The following is a 22,055-nucleotide window of genomic DNA, read 5'->3' as shown; positions in this document are numbered from 1 at the left end:
TCTTTTCAGGATTTTCTTCTTGAGAGTAAATATTTCCAGTTTCTCGGCATTTCCAAATTCAAATACGATCTGTCACAGTACGGAAGAGCTTTCTCTGGACAGACTCTAGTTTCCTATAAACTCCTCAAAATATGCCCTATCCCCAAGAGGTCTTCCCAGAAATTGAGGTCAGCTGGACTATTACCTTGTCTTAAATGACCACTGTAGTCCTATTTGTATACCCTAAATCTGTATCCATTACTATTTGCCCTTACTTAACTTACAGTCAACTAAAATTATCAAGTCTTCTTGACTTGGCTAAAATGAGATATGTTAAGGTTAAAATAAACCAAAGAATTATCTAGTAGTTCAATCTACCACCTTCCTTCCTTCCTTCCTTCCTTCCTTCCTTCCTTCCTTCCTTCCTTCCTTCCTTCCTTCCTTCCTTCCTTCCTTCCTTCCTTTTTTCTTGCCACAAGGCAGAATCCTATGGTTTTATTAACACAAATACAAAGTGTACACAATTCATCTATTCATTTTCTTCACTGTGCATCCAGGCCTTGAGATGGGTGACTCTGATAGGCACCTGAGCTGCTCTTTCTACAATGTCTTTGCGGTTCTTTGGGGAGACGTTGTGAGCAATCTCAGCACAGTGAGATTTATTGAACTTCTAGCTCCTTGACACTGTGGACCAGGAACTTCTGAGCGCTACTGGGCAGCATGTGTATTGCGGGGTTTTTTTATTCTAATAACCAATGTTGGGCATCAAGATCTGGCCATTGAATCTTCTGTACCCTCTGTTGTCCGTGCCTCTGGGTTTCCTCCAATTCCACTTAATTTTGGCTTATGGGTCTTATTGGTGCCAGATGAACTTCTTGGTCTTCTACTTGACAATCTTGGGTTTTGCTAGGTGTCTGAGGGCAGCATTGGTGCTGAATAGGAGATGGCTGCCATCTCCATAGGTAGTACCAAGGAAGAGACCAACTCACTAATATTCCAAGAAAGAAAACTGAGGCCGAGAGAAGTCGAGTGATTCACAACTTATATAGAGTGAGACAGTAGGGATTTCCAATTCCTGATCTGGTACTCTTAGCTTTTCTGAGTTTTAGATTTTCTGAGTTGTTGTGAGATATAATGAGAAAGCCTACATCAAGCTGCCTTTTGATTGGCTGACATTTCAGAAGGGAAGTAGAAAGCATTTTCTGCTTTCAAGTTAGTTTATCTTATTCAGTATTTTGCACTATAGGGTATTGGAACCCAATGCATGACCTTGGATTTAGTTCTTTTGGATTTCATCTTATTCACTTCATTCAATCTGTCAAGTTCATTTCCTGCCTTGATTTGGTCCTCCCAGCTTAGCTGGAACTTCTTCTAGCTCTGGATGGTTTTTGTTCTGCGTGCTCTGCCAGTTGTTCCACTGAAAGCTTGGCAGACAAGACACACTAGCAGAAGCCAGACTCACCATGAGCTTCCTTCTCCCCACATCCATCTGCTTGGCTATTGCCTTCCACAGTGGGTTTCTCTTCTCCCATTTGCCTCTCATCCTGTTTCTAAGGAGCCCCACAAATCCATTTCAGATCCTACTCCCAGAATGAAATTTAGGGGGAATCATGAATTTGTTTTATTTTGTGACTTAGCCTTTACTGAGAGACTATATGAGAAAAATTCTTGGGCCAGGCATCACCTAGATACTGGTTCCTTTCACTTTATGCACTCACATTATTTCTATCGCCTCAGTTTTCCCATATATATAATGGGACAATATGGAAATTCTCAGCTAGTGACCATGTGTTCTGAGTTATTAGCTATGCCAGGGTCTTTGTTTATCATTTGCATTTCATTTTAATTGTCACCACAAGTCTTCATAGCAGGAAACTTCCCCATTTCAAAGAACAGAAAACTGAGGTCAGAAAAGTTAATCTGCCGGGGTGCATTCAGTTAGTAAATGGCCCAATTTTCTCACCCCCTGCCCTCTTTTGTTGAGTGATTGCAAATATCAAGTAATTTAGAGATGAGTGTAAAGCTGCTTTGCAAAGTATAAAGCACTCTGTAAATATAAGGGAGAATGATTAAAATACTGAGATTCCTCATTTGCTTGCTTTTCTTCTCCTTTCTGTCACCTCCCTAAAGTAGAAACAGCTGCCTTTGGTCCAGACCTATCAAAGAAATGTCATAAAATCATTTTTCAAAATGTCAGATGCCTGTGTACTTTAGCCCAAAGTAATTAAGCCCTTTTATTTTCTCTAAGTCACAGTGCAGCACCCTGGGAACTTCCAGAATGTGCCCTTTCTCCTCCATCCTGCACTAATGGAAATCAAGGCTGAAGGCTGGGCTTGCAGGGGAGTCCATGAGAGCCCTTTGGTGCCTCGGAGGCCTGGCCTGACTGTGGCCAGTCTCCAGCAGTGACCACAGAGTGCTAAATAATAACAAGGTTGAATTATTTATCCAGAGGCTAGTGACACATGGTGGCACAGTCCACTTCTAGCAGAGTGCCAGGGTCCCAAGGTCTAAAATGAATGGATGTCAGAGGCAGGTCTACAATCTTCATCTCTAGGTCACCACCTCCCCCTCCACCCTCATTATTCCATCTCCTACACAATAGGCAGAGCAGGAATGCAGTGCCTGGAGGGCAGCTAACATTTCTGTGACATTATTGGGTGTTTAAGCTGAGCTAGATATTTGTACATACATTCCCCCCTTTCATCTCCAGAGCAATGCTTTTTTTCTCTATTTTTTCTGGTAAAGAAATTGAGGTTTTATGCTCCAAGTTACACAGTTGGCAAGGGGTAGAGCCAGAATGAGAGCCTAGTTCTGGCTTATTTCAAGGATACCACAGGGGCTTTCTCTTGGAATTATTCTTACTGGACAATTAGTGTTTGTTTAGATTTTGTTTTTGGATATACAATACTTTTTTATGTTTTGTTTTTTATTAATTTCAGAGAGGAAGGGAGAGGGAGTGAGACACAGAAACATCAATGGTAAGAGAGAATCATTGATTGACTGCCTCCTAACCATCCCCTACTGGAGACTGAGCTCACAACCTGGGCATATGCCTTGATTGGGAATCGAACCATGACCTCCTGGTTCTTAGGTCAACACTCAACCACTAAGCCACACTGGCTGGGCTACAATACTTCTTATTTAAAAAGTGTGGCAAAGAAAAAAAAGAAGGAAATCCCTAACTCCAATTATGGTCACTTGATATCAAAAGCAGATTAACAGCAGTTTCAGAAATAAATACCATTTGTGATAATAAACACAGAAATCTTAAATTAATATTAACTAGCTAAATCCAACAACTGTGAAAGCCAATAATACTCATAAAACAACTAAACATTATGACCAAGCAGTTTTATAAAAATAAAAATAAAATAAAAAGCATGAATTACCCTGGCTGGTATGGTTCAGTGACAGAGCATGTCCCGTGCACCAAAGAGTTACAGGTTTTGATTCCTGGTCAAGAGCATGTATCTGGGTTACAGGTTCCATTCCCAGCCTTATATGGAACATGTCAGGGAGACAACCAATCGATGTGTCTCTCTCACATCAATATTTCTCTCCCCCAAACCCCCCGCTTCCACTCTCCCTAAAAAAAAAAATAGAAAAAATATCCCCAGTAGAGGATTTTTTAAAATGCATGAAGAAAATGCCATTCTCCTTCTTTCCTTACTGAAACTCTCAGCTTTAACTCCCATGATACTAGATTATTATACCAGTGAATTTCCCTTGTTTCTCAAAGAAGTTTTTACTCCTGGCCCCCTGTCACTCTCTCGAAAGTTAGTTTTCTGAATTCTTAGAGATTTAAAGGTAAATGTAGATGGAGCTTCTAATATCCTGACTGCTCAGATCTCTGGCCTCCTTTCCTCAAGTGAACTGTCTTCTCTCCTACTTCACCCACACTTCCCTAGCAAGACAGAAATCTTATACAATAACTGCTCTACTTTAGCCAAAACTGGAGGAAAAAGTGTGGATATATACACACCAGCAAAGGCAGGGTGAGGAGCCTGGACTTTTCTCTTCTGCAGGTGTCAATGACAATGAGTTTTAAAAGCACAATCTAAGAAGTTCAGCCTTGGGGAGCAGAAGGTTCTTAGCATGGTTTTTAAAGCCCTCCCTCCACGATCTGGTCCCCTTCTAGCTGCTTCTTATTGCAGACACGGTGTTTTCTATCATCAGAATCATCTGGCACCCTTAAATACAGATTCTTGGTTCCCATTCCTGATTCTCTGCCACCATAATACTTGATGCCAGGATCCAACAATCAGTTTTTGAGCCTCCCAAGTGATATGAAGATGAGTTGGTTTGGAAACCATCGATTTGCACAAACCTTCTCTTTACTCACTTTCCAAATGATCTTTTCTGTGACTTTGCTCTTTGCCATGGACTTCATTTAATTTGGCTTTTCTCCACTTCCACCCATCATTGTTTCAACCCAGCTCACACTTCAACTATAAGGATCTCAATCACCAAAGCTTCCAAGAATGTCTGCCTTCCAAGAATGTCCGCCCTTCACCTGTCCCATCCCACCCGCCCTGTATGCCATGAATATCTTTGGTCTTCAAGTAGCACATAACAGAGACCCAACATAACATTTTTTCCCTAATTTACCACCTAGAGATACATCTCTTCCCTAACAGTGCAAGAATAATCAGTGCAGTGGGGGATCCAGAGCACCAGGGACCCAGTCTGGGTCCAACTGGGTCTTGTTGCTCAACTCTAGGAGAGTGCCTTTGTTCTCGTGGTCCAAAATGGCTCATCACCATGTTCACATTGCATCCACTGGGAAAAGGGGAAATGAGGTGAGAGACAGCAGTGGCCCAAGAGTTATACAGAAAACATTCTAGCCGAAACCGGTTTGGCTCAGTGTAGAGCGTCGGTCTGCGGACTGAAAGGTCCTGGGTTCGATTCCGGTCAAGGGCATGTACCTTGGTTGCGGGCACATCCCCGGTAGGGGTTGTGCAAGAGGCAACTGGTCGATGTTTCTCTCTCATCAACGTTTCTAGCTCTCCATCTCTCTCCCTTTCTCTCTGTAAAAAATCAATAAAAAAAAAATATATTTTTTAAAAAAAACATTCTAATCACATTTCACTGTCCTGAACTCAATCATATGGCCATGTTTAGCAGTAACAAAGGTCAAGAGATTGAACATTATTCTGCGTGACTACATGCCCCATTAAAATTGGGAGTTCTACACATTGTGTGAGTGAGAGGATTGAATAGATATTGGGGAGCAACTTAACAGGTTTGTAATTTTCTGTTTCTGTCTGTATTCTCAGCAAGACTGGAAACTTTGTGAGAACTGGGCCTCAATGTGGTGTTGAGCATATGGAAGGCATTAGATGAATGCTTCTGGTTGACAAAATGGACTAGAGTGATTGACAAAGCTCTGGAATTTGGGTCATATTTTTATTCTAATCCTAGTTCTCCATAATTTAGGAAAAGTTTCTTACCCTCTCTGAGCTTCAGTTTCATAGAATCATAAAAGTTAGTTGGAAGGTACTTTGGATATTATCTAGTCCAACCGTCTCATTTTATAGATGAATAATCTGAAAAACAGACAGGGTAGTGACTTGTCTAAGACATAAAACTTCATAAACAGAAGAGCTAGCGCTCCTAGCCGCCAACCCAAGTTCAGTACTAAGGAATCTTCCCATACCCAGAGAATGCCTACAAGGGACAGGTGACCCTAAGCTCCCAACCCAGAAACTCTGATGCACATAGGTGGTCATACTTCTTCTCTTGAATCAAATTAAATACAAAACTGGGCAAAGAGCCCAGCCTATATGGCTTAGTTGCACCAAGGCTGGGGCACAGGCCTGAGTTGTGGGCTCGATCCCCAGTAGGGGGCGTGCAGGAGGCAGCCAATAGATGTGTCTCTCCCATAAATGTTTCTCTCTCTCTCTCTCTCTCTCTCTCTCTCTCTCTCTCTCTCTCTCTCTCTCTCTCTTGCTCTCTCTCTCTCTCTTTTTCTCTCTCTCTCTCAAATTAATAAAAACATATTTTTAAAAAACTCTCAAGGAACCCTGCATCCCATTGAATGTTGCTATGTGCTTCAGCAGCCTAGACAGTCATTCAAGCGGCAGAAAGGTTCAGAGCTTCGGGTCCCAAGGATAGCTAAGAAGTAAAACTAGTTGGGGAAAACAAAGGAGAGAGCCTTGGGTGACCCCACTCCTTGGTCACAAGCAGCAGTATTCACCATTCTGAGAGGACGCTTCTCTTATTGCCACAGAGCAGCTGCCCTGAGGGAATTCAGAATCCAGGTCACACGCAGTTTAATAGCAGCGGGAGAAGGCATATGTAACATCAAACAGAAGGAATGTCACAAGGCAAACTGGCCATAATAATAATAACAGCTTCCGTTTATTGCTCAGTTGCAGTGTGAGCCCCACTCTGTGATAGGTATTTATTTTATAGGCTTGATCTCATTAAATTCTCACAACAAGCTTCTGAGATTACTGAAGGTCATCTAGCTGGTAAGTGGTGATTAATTGTGAGAGGAGTGGTGTGAAGACAATAAATTATGAAGCAGTTCTGGAGAGTAGCGTGTGGATAGAGTCATCTGGGAAGGCTCTGATGGGGAGAAGAGATTTAACTGGACCCCAAAGATGGGTGGGATTTGTGGAAGGGAAGAAAAAGGGACAGTGCAGGGGGAGAGGGGTTAAGGTAGCATATGCATGGGTAAGGTATGGGATCAGGCAACACAAGGGCAAACAGCCAAATTGTGGGGCTGTGGAGTAGAAGAAGAGAATGACACACCCAATGATTGTTTTTGAACCAGGGGTACCAAGTCAAGCTGGGGTCCCATGCCCATTGCAAAAGAAAAGAGAAAGTAAAGTCACTGAGAAACTCTAAAGCCAATTTGTGTCAAGCACCTTATAAACATGTGTCATTTCATCCAGGAATCTCACTTCTAGGATTTTACCTAAAGAAAGTTTCAGAGACAGTGTGAAAACTGGAAACAACTAGATGTCTAATAATAAGGAAATTGTTGAATACATTATGGTACATGTATATGACTAAATGTTATAATATGTTGCTTCTATAATACAAGACATCCTTTGAAGAATGTGAAATGATATCACAGAATGTCAAGTAAAGAAGCAGAATGCAAAACTGTCGTACAAAAGGTTTTCATTTTTAATTATATATGTACATATGAAATGGTGTGTGTGTGTGTGTGTGTAAACACATACACAGAAAAACAGACTAAAAGAAAAGAACTGGAATATTACAGTGATTATTTTTTTTCTCATTTTTCTTATTAAGGTATTATATGTGTACATACCTTACCAAACAGTGATTATTATTGAAGAGTGGGAATATAAGTACTTTGATTTTCTCTCTAGACTTTTCTACATATGCCAAGTTTTATTCAGTGAGCATGCACTTTTGTAGTAATAAAAATGCTTATTTTAAATCTTTTTAAAATGTAAAATCCCCACACTCTGCCTTGAAACACTATAATAAATGCCTTGCTTTGTCTTTAAAGGTAATTCATTATTACATCCTCAAGTATACAGATACTAATATTACAACCACACGGTTGCTCGGTAATGACTGCATTCATAGATTTTTCTGAAAGTCATTCAAACCTGATATTTTTGGGCTCCCATGTAAAGTCCTCTCTGTGGATCTCCCTGGATGGGGAACACTGAAGCTTCCCCTTAATGTCCACTGCAGCCATTTAGATAAACCCCCTTCCCCAGAGTCATAAACCCTAAAGGGAAGACACCCTTATTTCAGGGGACAGGCACCAAAACCTTTTTTAAACTCAGTGATTTATGAATCTGTGGCTTTCAGGATGTCAAGGGTCCTCCATCAATACCCACAGGACCTTTCCAGGTATAGGAATGCGTCGCATCGGATGGAAAGCCATTACTGCACTCGGGTCAATAGTCTTCACCTTTACCCTTCCTGCTTGGTTTGGTTTGGGGGTTTAATCCCACCCCCTTTCATTGAAATAGTTGGGATATTCGCTGAGTAAGAGAGGCAGTGCATTAAATATGACTTGATCAGAATCCCAGGCCTGCCTTTGCCCTCACTGCTATAGGAGCAACATAAAGGTTAATGACTGAGACAGGTCCCCACGCACTTAACCACAGTGCAGCACCCCATCACAGAGTGACAATTAGGAACTCTGTGAATGCCAATGACGGGTGATCAGAGCTTCACCCAAGCCAGGCGGACGGCTGCATCACATTAGCTCAGCTCTCCATTCATCACTGAGCTGACAGCCTCCAGAGTGCCATGTGGATGGAACACTCGGCTCCGTCTTTCTGTTTTACCCAACGAAATGATCTATGCTACCAGGACTGAGTGGGAGAGGTGCAGGGGAGGGAATGAGGGAAATGAAACAGGCTTGTCTTTGGCATGCTTGGGCAACAGCTCAAAATGTCTGTGTGAGACTTGAAAAGAAATATCGCACAATGATCTTGCTTGTCCCTGCTTGCAACTTTCTGGCTCTCAGACAAGGATGGCCTTACCTTAAACAGTTCTCTTTTTGCAGGCAGCATGACAAATTGGAGCAAGCACATAGCCAGCTGTGTGATTTTGGACAAGTCACTCTGGGCCTATATTTTCTCACCCTTGGAATGAATGGGTTGGATGAGAACAATGGTTTTAAAATTGGGTTCCTCAAGGTCTCATGGTTCTACAGCAGTGCCCTCAGAACTTACAAGGGCAGGGAGATTTATTTTATTTTATTGAATTTATTGGCGTGATATTGGTTAATAAAAAACTACATAGATTTCAGGTGTACCATTCTATAATATGTTATCTGTATATTGTATTGTGTGTTCACCACCCCCAGTCAGGTCTCTTTTCATCACCATTTATCCCCACTATACCCTCTTTAAAAAAAATTAAATATATATTATATATATATATATATATATATATATATATATATATATATAAAATATATTAGAGAGGAAGAAGAGAGAGAGATATAAACATCAGTAATGAGAGAGAATCATTGATTGGTTGCCTCCTGCACACTCCTCACTGGGGATCAAGCCGGCAATCCAGGCCTGTGCCCTTGACCAGAATCGAGCCTGGGATCCTTTAATCCATAGGTTGATGCTCTATCCACTGAGCCAAACCAGCTAGGGCCCTCCTATACCCTCTTTTATCTCCCTCCTCCCACCTCCTTCCCTCTCCTAATCACCATACTATTGTCTATGTTTATGAACTACTAGAAGCCCAGTGCACAAAATCTGTGCACAGGTAAGGTCTCTAGTCCTAGCAGGCGATCAGGGCCAATCAGGGCCTTCTGGCTACTGGCTGGGGCCTTCCTTCCCTGGGTGCTGGCTGCGGGCTGGGGCCTTCTTTCGTTTCACACTGCCCCATGGTGGTCAGTGCACATCATAGTGAGTAATTGGTCTCCCGGTCAAACTCCCATGGGGACAATTTGAATATCAGGCTTTTATATAGATAGATTTTTTTTTTTTTACTTAATACATTCACCCTTTTCACCCAGCCCCACAATCCCCACTCCCCTTTGACAGCTGTTAGTTTGTTCTCTATCTATGAGTCTGTTTTTATTTTGTTTGTTAATTTATTTTGCTCATTAGATTTCACATATGAGTGAAAGCATATGATACTTGTCTTTCTCTGACTGGCTTAGTTCACTTAGCATAATGCTTTCCAGTTTCATCCATGCTGTCACAAAGAGTAAGAGTTCCTTCTTTTTTATGGCCGAGTAGTATTCCATTATATGAATGTACCATAGCTTTTTCATCCACTCATCTACTGATGGACACTTGGGCTGCTTCCAAATCTTGGCTATTGTAAATAATGCTCAATGAACATAGGGGTGCATATATTCTTTTGAATTAGTGTGTAGTCCCAGAAGTAGAATCACTGGGTCATAAGGCAGTTCCATTTTTAACTTTTTAAGGTAACTCCACTGCTTTCCATAGTGACTGCACCTACCATATCCTCTCTAAGACTTGTTGTTTGTTGATTTATTGATGATAGCCATTCTAACAAGTGTGAGGTTATAGCTCATTGTGGTTTTAATTTCCATTTCTCTGATGATTAGTGGCACTGAGTATCTTTACATATTTCTATTTTTCTCTTTGGATAAGTATCTATTCAGGTCTTTTGCCCATTTTTTAATTGGATCATTTGGGTTTTTTGGTGTTAATTTTTTTAAGCTCTTTATAAGTCTTGGATATCAACCCCATATTAGATGTATCATTGGTGAATATGTTCTCCCATTCAGTGGGTTGTATTTTCATTTTGTTGATGGTTTCCTTTGCTATGCAAGAACTTTTTTAGTTTGATGTAGTCCCATTTACTTATTTTGTTCTTTTGTTTCCCTTGCCCAAGGAAAAAACATTGCTATAAGAAATGTATTAGGTAGACCTGCCATGACTCCTAGTCTTTGTTGAGTGGTCTTATGTAGCAGGGGTCCCTTGGAGACAACCATTTTATTATATTCATGGACTTCTTGGGTCAGAATTTCAGATAAGCATAGCAGGAAATGCCCTCTCTGACCCATGATTCTGGGACCTCAGCTGGGAAGACTCGAAGGCTGAGGATGACTCAATGGCCAATGGCTAGACACATCTGGATGTATCTTCATTCATGTGTCTATTGACTAGAACATCTACACATGGCCTTTTTTGGTGGTCTTGTCCTAAGGGCTAGTTTGGGCTTCCTCACACAATTGCAACTGAGTTCAAATAGCTGTTGTTCCAAGAACAAGGCAGAATTACATGGCTTTTTTTTTTTTTTTTTTTTTTTTTTTTTTTTTTTTTTTTTTAATAATCTAGATTCAAAAGTCACAGACTGTTTCTTCTTCTATACTCTATTCACTGAGGCAGGCCCAGTGTCCCAAGGAAGAGGACAACATGGGACAAGAATCATCATCACCATGTAGAAGAACATGTGGGAGGGAGATAGTGTGTGGCCACAATTGGCAAATACAGTCTGCCAAACCCTGTTTATTTGAAAGACGAAGAGAAAGACAAAGAATTAAGACATAACTACTGAGGGCAGAGCTGGGATGTAAACCACTTTCTTCAAATTTGGGTTCCTTCTACTTTACCATGCTGCTTTTGGCTCTGGGTTTTATCTTTCTAAATTGACTGGCCATTAATTTGATTAAAACACTCCTTCAAATATGAATTCTCACCATTGTGGTGCATGACCAGTCCAGGAGACCAATATCTTCTAGTGCTTGGAACATTTTGTTTCATTTATTCTGAGAAAATTGGAATGCCATTGCAACATACATAAATATTCAATTATTATGTTGAACACCTGAAACTGCTGCAAGTCAATTATATCCCAATATATAAAGAAAAGAAAATGTATATAAATTCCATTAAAATTAAGTTAAAAGGCTGGCTTCTAGTCCAAGCATGGGGAAACACGGGAGGCACAGAGACATAGAAGGACATGATGTGTCTTGAGAAAGGGGAATATCTGGTTAGCATTGGAGGCAGGTGTGAAAGGTGGAAGAAGGCTGGAACACTAAGTTGAGATCACGTTGTGAGGAAGTATCAGTAGCATCCTTAGCTCCCTTTCTGTGAGCTTTACTTTCCTCATAGTCCCACTTTACCCCCACTTCTGATACCCTGCTTTCTGCCTCTCTACAATAAAATATACCCTGAATAAGACAAGTGCTGATTCTCTTTGTAAGAACACATGGGTTATAGTGATGTGCAGGGAAAGCCAGACCTCACCAACACATAGGCACAGTTCACCCACAATGCTGCAAGGGAGGAGTGAGGATATTTCCTTGGGGTAATTGGTTTCCTTTCCTTATTGACTGGTATCAGGTACTACTACCTGACCTCCTAGCTCATCAGTATCCCTTCTCATCTCCCACTTGTTGCCACCCTTGAAGTCAACCTGACCTAGTATTAGAAGGCAACTGACTGAACATTAAGTTCCATTCTTGTTGCATTTATATCTATACCAGAGGCTCAGTGCACAAAATTCATACACAGGTAGGGTCCCTAAGCCTGGTGTGCAATCAGGGTCAATCAGATTCCCTGCCTCCCCACCTCTCCATCTCCTCCTTCCCTTGCTCCCTCAGTGCTGCACCCGCCATGTTCCATACCACCCCCTGGTTGCAGTGCATGTTATAGCAAGCAATTGAACTCCCAGTCCCCCAGTCAAACTCCCAAGGGGACACTTTGCATATTAGCCTTTTATATAGAGAGATATATTAATGTCATAGATAAAGGAAAGGGAGAGAGAGAGAGACAGAGAGAGAGAGAGAGAGAGAGAGAGAGAGAGAGAGAGAGAGAGAGAGAGAAATAGAAAGAGGGAGAGGGAAACATCAATGATGAGGAAGAATCATTGATCAGCTGATTTCTGCATGCTCTATCCACTGCACATCCCCACCTGGAGATCAGGCTGGCAACCCCAGCATGTGCCCCTGACCAGGAATCGAACCATGGCCTCCTGGTTCATATGTTTATGCTCAACCATTGAGCCACTCCAGCCAGGTGATGCTTTGTCTCAGATTACTCTTTTAACCTCTTCTTCCTGCCATTTCTCATCTTCTGACCCCATAGATGTTATTCTGACTCTCATCTCTCCTCCTGAGCTCTGGTTTCTTAACATTCCACAATGTGACTGCTTTTTAACCGTGTTCTGCTGTCCTCTGACTGTGATTGCCAATGCTACTTGTATCCTATAAGTTCCATCTACAAGATCCTTCTCTGAGCCCTAACCGGTTTGGCTCAGTGGATAGAGAGTCGCACTGCGGACTGAAGGGTCCCAGGTTTGATTCTGGTCAAGGGCATGTACCTTGGTTGTGGGCACATCCATAGTATGGGGTGTGCAGGAGGCAGCTGATCGATGTTTCTCACTCATTGATGTTTCTCTCTATCTCTCTCCCTTCCTCTCTGTAAAAATCAATAAAATATATTATAAAAATAAATAACATTTTTTTAAAAAAAGATCCTTCTCTGAGTATTATTACACCAGGAGATTGAGATTGACATTGAGTCAGCAATACTGCTTTTGTTTCCCTAAAATGTCCCCAGGCCTTGTTCTCTGGTGTCCATGTCTCTGACTAGTCCCGAAATCCTGCTCACCAAGTTTGTATCTTATCTTTTCACTCCAAGCCCTGCCGTGTCTGATTCCTTTCTAAATGCTCCATTTCATTCCTTTTGGAGCGAGGGTCCCGTCCTGCCATCACTGTGCAAACTGCGCCCTCAGGAGCTGGAGTCCAACGGGAGGGGAGGTTCAGTCCTCGGATCTCAATACTCCGTCTTGTCATGCACCGTTAATGACAAGCCACAGCTGCTAACACCACCTGGAAGACCCTGATCTAGACTCTGACCCCTTACCTGTCCATCTTATCTCTGGTCTCTGCTCTTAGTCACACTCCATAGACTTCCTGCTCCATGTGTTGCTGGGTCCAGAAACCTGTCCTATTCTCATCAATTAGACCAACTGTTGTGACCCCAAATCTTAGTAGCCTAACAGATAACAGGTTAATTTCTCACCCACACAATTCAAGGGTTGGACAGTCTACCACATGGAGATTCAGGATCTGGCTTCTGCCCTCATCACGGACTAGAACTAGTACCTGGTTGCACCTAGAAAATGCAGTCTTCCTGCGTGTCAGGAGAAAATAGCATTGTTTCTGCTACACTAGGGAACATCAGTTTTCTAAGTGTGATCTATACCCAATGCAGCCCATCTCTCCTGCCTCAGTTTATCATTCTGTCCAGAGCCGAGAAAGGACTGGACTCCTGAGAAGACATCTTAGAAGTGGCTTTTGCCTTTCCGCCACCTGCGCAGAAGATGGATCCCAGGCACTCTGCAGAGAACCTCAGGCCCTACATAATCTTACAAATTGGGCTCTTTTTGACAAGTGTCAGCCCTTCATTTCTTTTAAGAAGTATTCTCTGTTCCCTCCTGGGAACTTGTTCAGAAAAGAGATACTCAAGTGATAGGTGTCTCACAAATATCTAGATGGAGGGGAAGATGGCATAAAGAATAATTTAGACAAAACAATGTAGATTGCCATGGAAACAATCTTTAGAACACACTAGGGAGAAAGAATGGTTGTTAACATGGTTCATATTTTGCAGAGGTATCTAATCATCAAATTCAATTCTGGATCCTTCAATCACTCTGTTTTCAAAATGCTGGGGTTGTACAGTCAGAGAGTACATGCTGGTTTTTAGAGAGTCCTTTTCTTATCCAGCTAATAATCTTTAATGAAAATAATGCTTTAATTAAGGCAACTTATTATTTCTTTGTTGTTTAATTTGAAGTCTGTAAAAGGTCAAGTTACCACTAAACACCATGAGTTTACTAAGCTTTCCAGAAGTGTTTATTCTGACAGCAGAGATTTATAAGAATATGGGGAAATGTGCACAAGGAAAATGGGACACTTATCTTGTTTTTTAAATCCTCACTGGAGGATATTTTTTCCACTGATTTCTAGAGAGGAGGGGTAGGAGGAAAGAGGGGGTGTGAGAGAGAAAGAGAGAGAGAGAGAGAGAGAGAGAGAGAGAGAGAGAGAGAGAGAGAGAGAGAGAGAGAAACATTTAAGAGAGACACACTGATTGGTTGTCTCCTGCATGCACCCCAACCGGGGCTGGGGATCTTGTAACCGAGGTACATGCCCTTGACTGGGAATTGAACTCACAACCCTTGGGTCCGCCGGCCAATGCTCTAACCACTGAGCAAATCAGGGCAGAAGGCTATATTTTGCAATTCTTTCAGTATGCAGACCGACGCTCTACCACTGAGCCAAACCGGATTCGGCCTAACTTTTGCAGTTCTTAGAAAGAAAGGGAAAAAAGCCCAAAACAACAATGAGGTACCATCTCACACCTGCCAGAATGGCTATCGTCAACAAATCAACAAACAACAAGTGCTGGTAAAGATGTGGAGAAAAAGGAACCCTCGTGCACTGCTGGTGGGAATGCAGACTGGTGCAGCCATTGTGCAAGACAATATAGAATTTCCTCAAAAAGTTAAAAATGGAACTCCCATTTGACCCAGTAATCCCACTTCTAGGACTATATTCCAAGACACCAGAAACACCAATCATAAAGGATATATGCACCCCCTATGTTCATAGCAGCACAATTTACAATAGCTAAGATTTGGAACAACCTAGGTGCCCATCAGCAGGTGAGTGGATGAAAAAACTGTGGTACATCTACACAATGGAATACTACACCGCTATAAAAAAAAAAATTAAAAAAAAAAGGAACGTTTACCATTTGTAACAGTATAGATGGAACTGGAGAGCATTATGCTAAGCAAAATAAGAGAAAGATAAATATCACAGGATCTCACTCATAGGTGGGATATAATGATCAACATAATTTGATGAATAAAAATAGATCCAGAGACAAATGGCAGAGAAGGTGGGTGGAGGGGGATAGAGAGCAACCAAAGGACTTATATGCATGCATATTAGCATAACCAATGGACACAAACACTGAGGCGGTGGGGGCTTGCCCGAGGTAGGAATATCTGAGGGGAGGGGGGTGTCAATAAAGGGGGAGGAGAGACATATGTAAAACTTTAGACAATAAAAAAATAAATAAATAAAGAGCCCTAATTGGTTCGGCTCAGTAGATAGAGCATTGGCCTGTGAACTGAAGGGTCTCAGCTTTGATTCTTGTCGAGGTCATGTACCTTGGTTACAGGCACATCTCCAGGAGGACGTGTGTGCAGGAGGCAGCTGATTGATGTCTCTCTCTCATCGATGTTTCTAACTCTCTATCCCTCTCCCTTCCTCTCTGTAAAAATCAATAAAATATGTTAAAAAGAAAGAAAGAGCCATACTTAGCTACTCAAAAGCAATTTTTCTCAGATTTTTTTGCCCTGACATGTGTACAAAAGTTTATGGGTCATGTTTGGTCAGTAATAATGATTTCATATGGCTATTTAAACAAAACCTCTGGGAGTTGCTAATGAACAGTTTGTTCCAGTTGTTACTAAAAATAAATGTCAGAGGAAGGGCAGTAGCTTTTGTAAGTGAGGCCTCAGAGATGGAGGGTCACCACGATCCAGATCTGGGCCTCTACCCTGCAAGCACAGAAATGTGGTATCTGCCATGATTATCTGCCAACTAGTCTCCCGGGCCTCCACCCCGGCCATTGTCTTACCTTGTGAATCCTGGAACCAGCTGGGCCCATGTCATGCTCTGAGTACCCTGAGGACTTCTGGAGAATGAGTTGTGTTCTCTTCTCCCCTTTCTTTGTCTCCAGTCTTCCCAATAACCTTCGTGCAGGCTCAGGGAGGAAAGAGTCAGTTTGTCTGCCTGAAATAGATGCCAGGCCATGATAAAATTATAGGATTTCTTTCTCACCTTCTTCCATTTTTTTCCTACATAAAGTTGTTGAACTTGTACTATGTGCTACGTGTCCTCGAAAAATGTTTCTTTCAACAACATTTCGTTATAACACTGATGAGAAGAAGAAAAAAAATCCTGGTTTGGGCCACTGTCTGTATGGAGTTTGCATGTTCTCCCCATGTCTGCATGGATTTTGTCTGGAGACTTCAATTTCCTTCCACAACCCAAAGATGTGCCCAAGAAGTAAACTGGCCTGTCTACATTGTGCCAGTCTCAGTGAGTGAGGGTGGGTGTGAGTGGCCCTCTGATGGAAGGGCATCCTGTCCAGAGTGGGTGCCCACCTTGCACCCTGAGCTGCCAGGAGAAGTTCTGCCACCTTTGACCTTGAACCGAAATAAATGGTTTGGAAAATAATTCTCTTACTTGTCTTCCAAATTTTAGTTAAATATATCAATACATATAGCTCACATTTGGTTCAACATTTAATATTAGAAGTTTGGTGATGTTTTTGTGGGCCCAGCTTCTGGCTGAGCCATGCTCCCCCTGTGGGAGTGCACTGACCACCAAGGGGTAGCTCCTGCATTGAGCATCTGCCCCTGGTGGTCAGTGTGCATAATAGCAACCGGTCATTCTGCCATTCGGTCAATTTGCATATTAGCCTTAGGATATCAATTAGCCTATGATAAAATTGTTTTTTTGCTTAAAGTCAGTTTCCAAGAACCTATCCACATTGATTGAGGACTTACTGTACTTGACAAAGGAGAATGGAATACTGGAGGTTGGATTAGCTCCAACATGGTTCATTCCTGGAGTGAGGACATTGCTGAACTAAAGCAAGGTTCTGCTAGAAGGAACGAGGGGTAAGGTCCTTGCTGTTGGCTAGTTAATCAGGAGCAATGCCCAAGATGCCTTGTTATCAACATATCTGCTAGCCTTTGAGAACTTACTACATGCAAGGCACTATATATTTCTAATTTTCATCTAGTCCATATGGATTTTTTAGAAATCCTCACTCAAGGATATGTTTTTGTTTGTTTGTTTGTTTTGTTTTTTAATTTTAGAGAAAGAGGAAGGGAGAGAGAGAGAGAAACATCAATGTGAGAGAGAAACATCCTGCACATGCCCCAACCGGGGATCAAACCCAAAACTTAGCTCTGTGCCCTGATCAGATGAAGAGATGAAGAGATGATGCTCCAACTAACTGAGCCACCTGGTCAGGGGATGGCTGTGGTTTCTTTTTTAATGGCAGGAACTGTGGCTATGCACTTAGTGCCACCCAATAAATATTTGTTGGTGCTTTTGTTTTTCCAATTTGATGGTGAAGGGTTGAGAGAAGGGTGTAGAATTCAGTTTTTCTGGGTTCTTATGGTTCAAAGATTTAATTTTTTGCCCTCACTGTTAAAGGAAATGAAAGATCACCACATCTGTGTAATGGTCATTTAAATCATGTAGATGCAAATGAATCTCAAATATATCTTCTTAGCTGTAAGTTATCTCCTGGTCACCTTGTAAATTATTTGACTCAGTATGTAAGGCCCGTCTATATCACACTTACATATGTTAAATGAATTTAGACAGGCAATGTATGTGACTTGGCTAACTGGTCTCCTTTTTATGTGGCTTTTCCTCATTTTTTATTTAATAGGGAAATTGCTCTCCCACTGAATCTTAATTCACAATGTTAAGACTTCAGAAATGCAGTTTTATATTAAAAAAGAATTTCAATCTTCTTACTGTCAAACACACTGTGCTCTCACATGGGCACTTAATATTGTCAGGATGTCAATTTAATTTTGACAGGGCCCCCAGAGATGGAATTTTCAACCTTTTATTCTTAGTTAATATGGATGAATAAGAGGATATTTGAGGTTTATTTCCCCTCTGTTTTCATGGAAACATATGCTTGCCCATAAGATTGGGCTACAATAATATGTTTGTAAAGCACTCTAATTTTTGAGAGTGAAAAGTTTCTGTACTGCTCAAGGCTTATTATTAACTGCCTCCAAATGGCTCCCCCATTATTGTTATCTCCAAATGCTATTAAAAAAATGCATTTTATTGTTTTTTCTTCTTTTTTTCTTTTTTTTACTAAGAGGAAGGGAGAGGGATAGAGAGTTAGAAACACCGATGAGAGAGAAACATCAATCAGCTGCCTCCCGCACACCCCGTACTGGGGATGTGCCCACAACCAAGGTATATACCCTTGACCGGAATCGAACCTGAGACCTTTCAGTCGGCATGCCAACACTCTATCCACTGAATCAAACCAGTTAGGGCCTATGATGCTCTTAATAGTCCTAGAGCACTGGAATCTTTGTTCCCACCAAGAAATGTTTTTTCTGCTTTCTTTTGGTGTAGCCCCACTTGGCTTTTAGATGTAGCAAGTTATAGCAATAAATCATTGATTGTTCTTTGCTCTTTAGGTCATGCCAGTGTCTGATGATTAGTAGGATGTAAGTTTTTAGATTTTTTTCTGGGAGTAGCAGTGGACTGAACTATTCTCAAGGCTCTTGTAATAGCTAGCTAAGGCTGCATAACAAATGATTTCAAAATGAAGTGGCTTAAAACAGTAGACACGTGTTATCTCACACAGTTTCTGGGTGAATAAAGGAGAGGTTTAGGTGGGTGGAGTTGGCTAAGAGCCTTTCATGATGTTATATTAAAATGTTGGCCTGGAGCTGCAGGTAGCTGAAGGCTTCATTGGAGCTGAACTGGGGTTTCCAAGATGGCTCACTCACACAGCAGTCGGCTGGAGGCCCAAATCCTTGCCATGTGGACCTCTGCTTGAATGTTCCTAGAACAGCAGTGGGCTTTCCTCCAGTCCAGAGTGAGTGATCAAAGAGAGAGACCAAGGAAGAAGCTGTTATGCCTCTTACAAAGCAAGTCTCTGGAATCATACACTGTCACTTTTGGCATATTCTCTTTATTTAAAATGAGTTCCTAGTGTAGGCCATATTCAGGGAGAGGAGAATAAAGCTCTACCTATTGAAGGGAAGAATAGCAAAGAATTTGTGGACACACTTTAAACAACTGCAACTCTCTTGATTTCTCACCTTTGTTAAAGGTACTTGCAAAACACCAAGTCAGAGGTTTGTGGTCAGCAAATGGACAGATGAATAATGTTCCCTCAATCTTGAGCTAAGTCATAAAATATTTCAGCCTTTTAGGACCCTGGTCAGCAAACTGCAGCTTGAGAGCCACATGCGGCTCTTTGGCCCCTTGAGTGTGGCTCTTCCACAAAATACGACAGCCTGGGTGAGTCTATTTTGAAGAAGTGGCGTTAGAAGAAATTTAAGTTTAAAAAATTTGGCTCTCAAAAGAAATGTCAATCGTTGTACTGTTGTTATGTGGCTCTGCTGACTAATGAGTTTGCCGACCACTAGAATCTAATCTAACCAAAGAGGCACTCCATCAAAACTCTAAAAAGATGGGTAGAGACCAGCCAGTATGGCTCAGTGGTTGAGGGTCAACCCATGAACCAGGAGGTCAGGGTTCAATTCCCAGTCAGGGCACATGCTTGGCTTTCAGGCTTGATCCCCCAGTAGGGGGAGTGCAGGAGGCAGCCCATGGATGATTCTCATCATTGATGTTTCTATGTCTCACTCCCTCTCTCTTCCTCTCTCTGAAGTCAGCAAAAATATATATTTTTTAAAGCCCCCAAAATGATAAAAGGATGGAGTAGAGTTTGGGTCTGAGAGAGACATATTTCTTCTTTAAGTTTTTCCAACAATACTGTTTTTTTGTGTGTCCTTTGTGAAAATGCAGTGGCCAGGAGGTAGCTTTTCCCAAGGCATGTGTGCAGAATGGGAGAGCAGTGGGGATGGTTGCTGAGCAAGGATAGATGGGTTTGCATTTGGTTGTTTTTGCCTGGACTAATAAGTCAGATAACAGCCAGCAGATGGTAAGATCTGGTAAGGAGTTAGCTGTTCTGTTCCACTGTTGGTTGGCAAAGACCAGACACAGATGGTGAGAGCGAGGCTCTGAGTGGAATCAACTCTTGGGATCAAGCAAGTGCCAAAGCCTCCTGCTGAAATTATCCGCGGCACCGTGGAGAGAAGTGCAGCCTCTGTGGGCGGGATCCTAGGCTTGGATTTGGAGAACAGAAACTATGGTGGTTCTGGCTCTCATCGTAGGACATGAGGAAAGGAGCACTTGGTATCAGATGGAGAGGTTTAGGGAACAGAGCGTGACTGTCAGGCCACAGAGTGAAGCATCGTGCCATAGAGACAGATGGCGAGAGGGGTGCCCCCGTCTGTGGTGGCTTGCTGTCTTTTCAGTCTGCATCCTGCCTGTGCACCCTTCACACAGGGCCTCTTCAAGAGCTTCTGCTGCCAAAGCGTTTTGGTTTAGAAGTCAAATGTACGTGTTCCAAGCTTTAGTCCAGGCTAAGAGTACTTCATAGCTTTCCTTTTTCCTCACATTTTAGAGACACCCAGATTTCTGGTGTCTAATAAGGGAATCATAGAATGCTGTAATTTATGAAACTAGGCAAAAGAAGATGCCATATAAAGACAAAATAAAGTGAAGAATAGTTTCCCCCCCCCCCCCAGTACATTCCTGATATTAAGACACCAGTGCAACAGCAGAGGAGGTGGAAAACATAGAAAGCAGAGATTGATTTATTCTTCAGAATACAGATCAAGTGTGCATGCCCTCACCACACCAGAGAAAGTCACTGGTTTTCCTGCTGCCACCTGAGGATGTAGGTGGGAGAGGCCTGCCTTTAAGGGGCTCTGCTTTGGCCCTTCCTGCTGCACTACCACCTGCTGAGCAGAAGACCAGGCTGGGGGGGGGGGGGGGGGGGGATATGATGCACGGGGAGATGTGCTGTCCCGGAGTTGACTGATCCTTCAGGCCTTGTTCTACATACCCAGCAGCCAGAATTCCCTGCCCAAATGGCCCTGAGCCTGTATCCAGGGCTCATATGGACTTCTCCCCTAGATCCTGAAATATTACTCCTGGACCCATGGAATGCCCCAAAAATGTCTGTTTTATAGAGGGAAAGGTGGGAACAGAGTTTGGACATGTGGGCTGGAGTGTCCAGGGAGCTGGGAGTACCTTGAAGTGTGGGGCTGAACTGGCTGTTTGGGCGGGGAAGCGGGGGGGTAGGGAGGGGGGTGGGGGGTGGGGGAGAGACACTGCTCTTTGTGGGGACCAGCTCTCCCTGTTCCAGCAGGGAACTCTGAGAGGTCCCAGAATTCTAAATGCAAACTTGGACTTCCAGTTTTTTAATTTCACATGTTGTTGGCTTGTTTTATATATTTTACTTGTTTACCAGTAGACATTTTATATGTGAGACATGTTGCTGCTGTTTTGTGGGTCCTACAAATGATAGGTTGGTTCTGGTTCCCCATTTAATACAGAAGCAAGTTAAATACAGCTTGCCTCGTTGTTGTTGTTGTTGTTGTTGTTTTTAAAGGCTTTTTCTATTGGCTCCTCTCTAATCTTACCTCTCATTGCTCTTCTGCAGGAATTTTCCATCCACCAAACTGATGTACTCATAGGCAGGCTCTGCCCACATGGTTTTCTCTGTGCTCAGGTTCACACTATTTTTCTCTGAAAGGCCTCCGTTTTTGCCCTGCATTTGGATAGGCAAATGCTTTAAGACCCAACTCATAGTTGTGCCTCCTCCCTCTGCACTCCTCTAACAGCTTTTGTCTGAGCCACTTACTGGCACTCAAAGTGTGCAATCACATGTAGTCATATTTCTTATTATGAGCAACATATGGCTATATGATAAGGAGACATCAATACACAACAGTTTTCAAACCAGGAAAGAAGATTA

The 22,055-nt window shown here is 42.3% G+C and overlaps 1 pseudogene; it reads right to left on the bottom strand.

The window, feature by feature from the left end:
• Positions 1–508: 508 nt before the first annotated feature.
• LOC123652460 lies at positions 509–21,854 on the bottom strand (annotated as a pseudogene).
• Between the last annotated feature and the right edge of the window lie 201 nt (positions 21,855–22,055).

This window comes from Pipistrellus kuhlii, unplaced genomic scaffold (genome assembly GCF_014108245.1).
Source record: "Pipistrellus kuhlii isolate mPipKuh1 unplaced genomic scaffold, mPipKuh1.p scaffold_m20_p_1, whole genome shotgun sequence".
In the NCBI taxonomy this organism is placed as follows: Eukaryota; Metazoa; Chordata; class Mammalia; order Chiroptera; family Vespertilionidae; genus Pipistrellus; species Pipistrellus kuhlii.
Note: the sequence above shows the minus strand (reverse complement) of the source record. Positions and strands in the feature narration are given on the sequence as shown.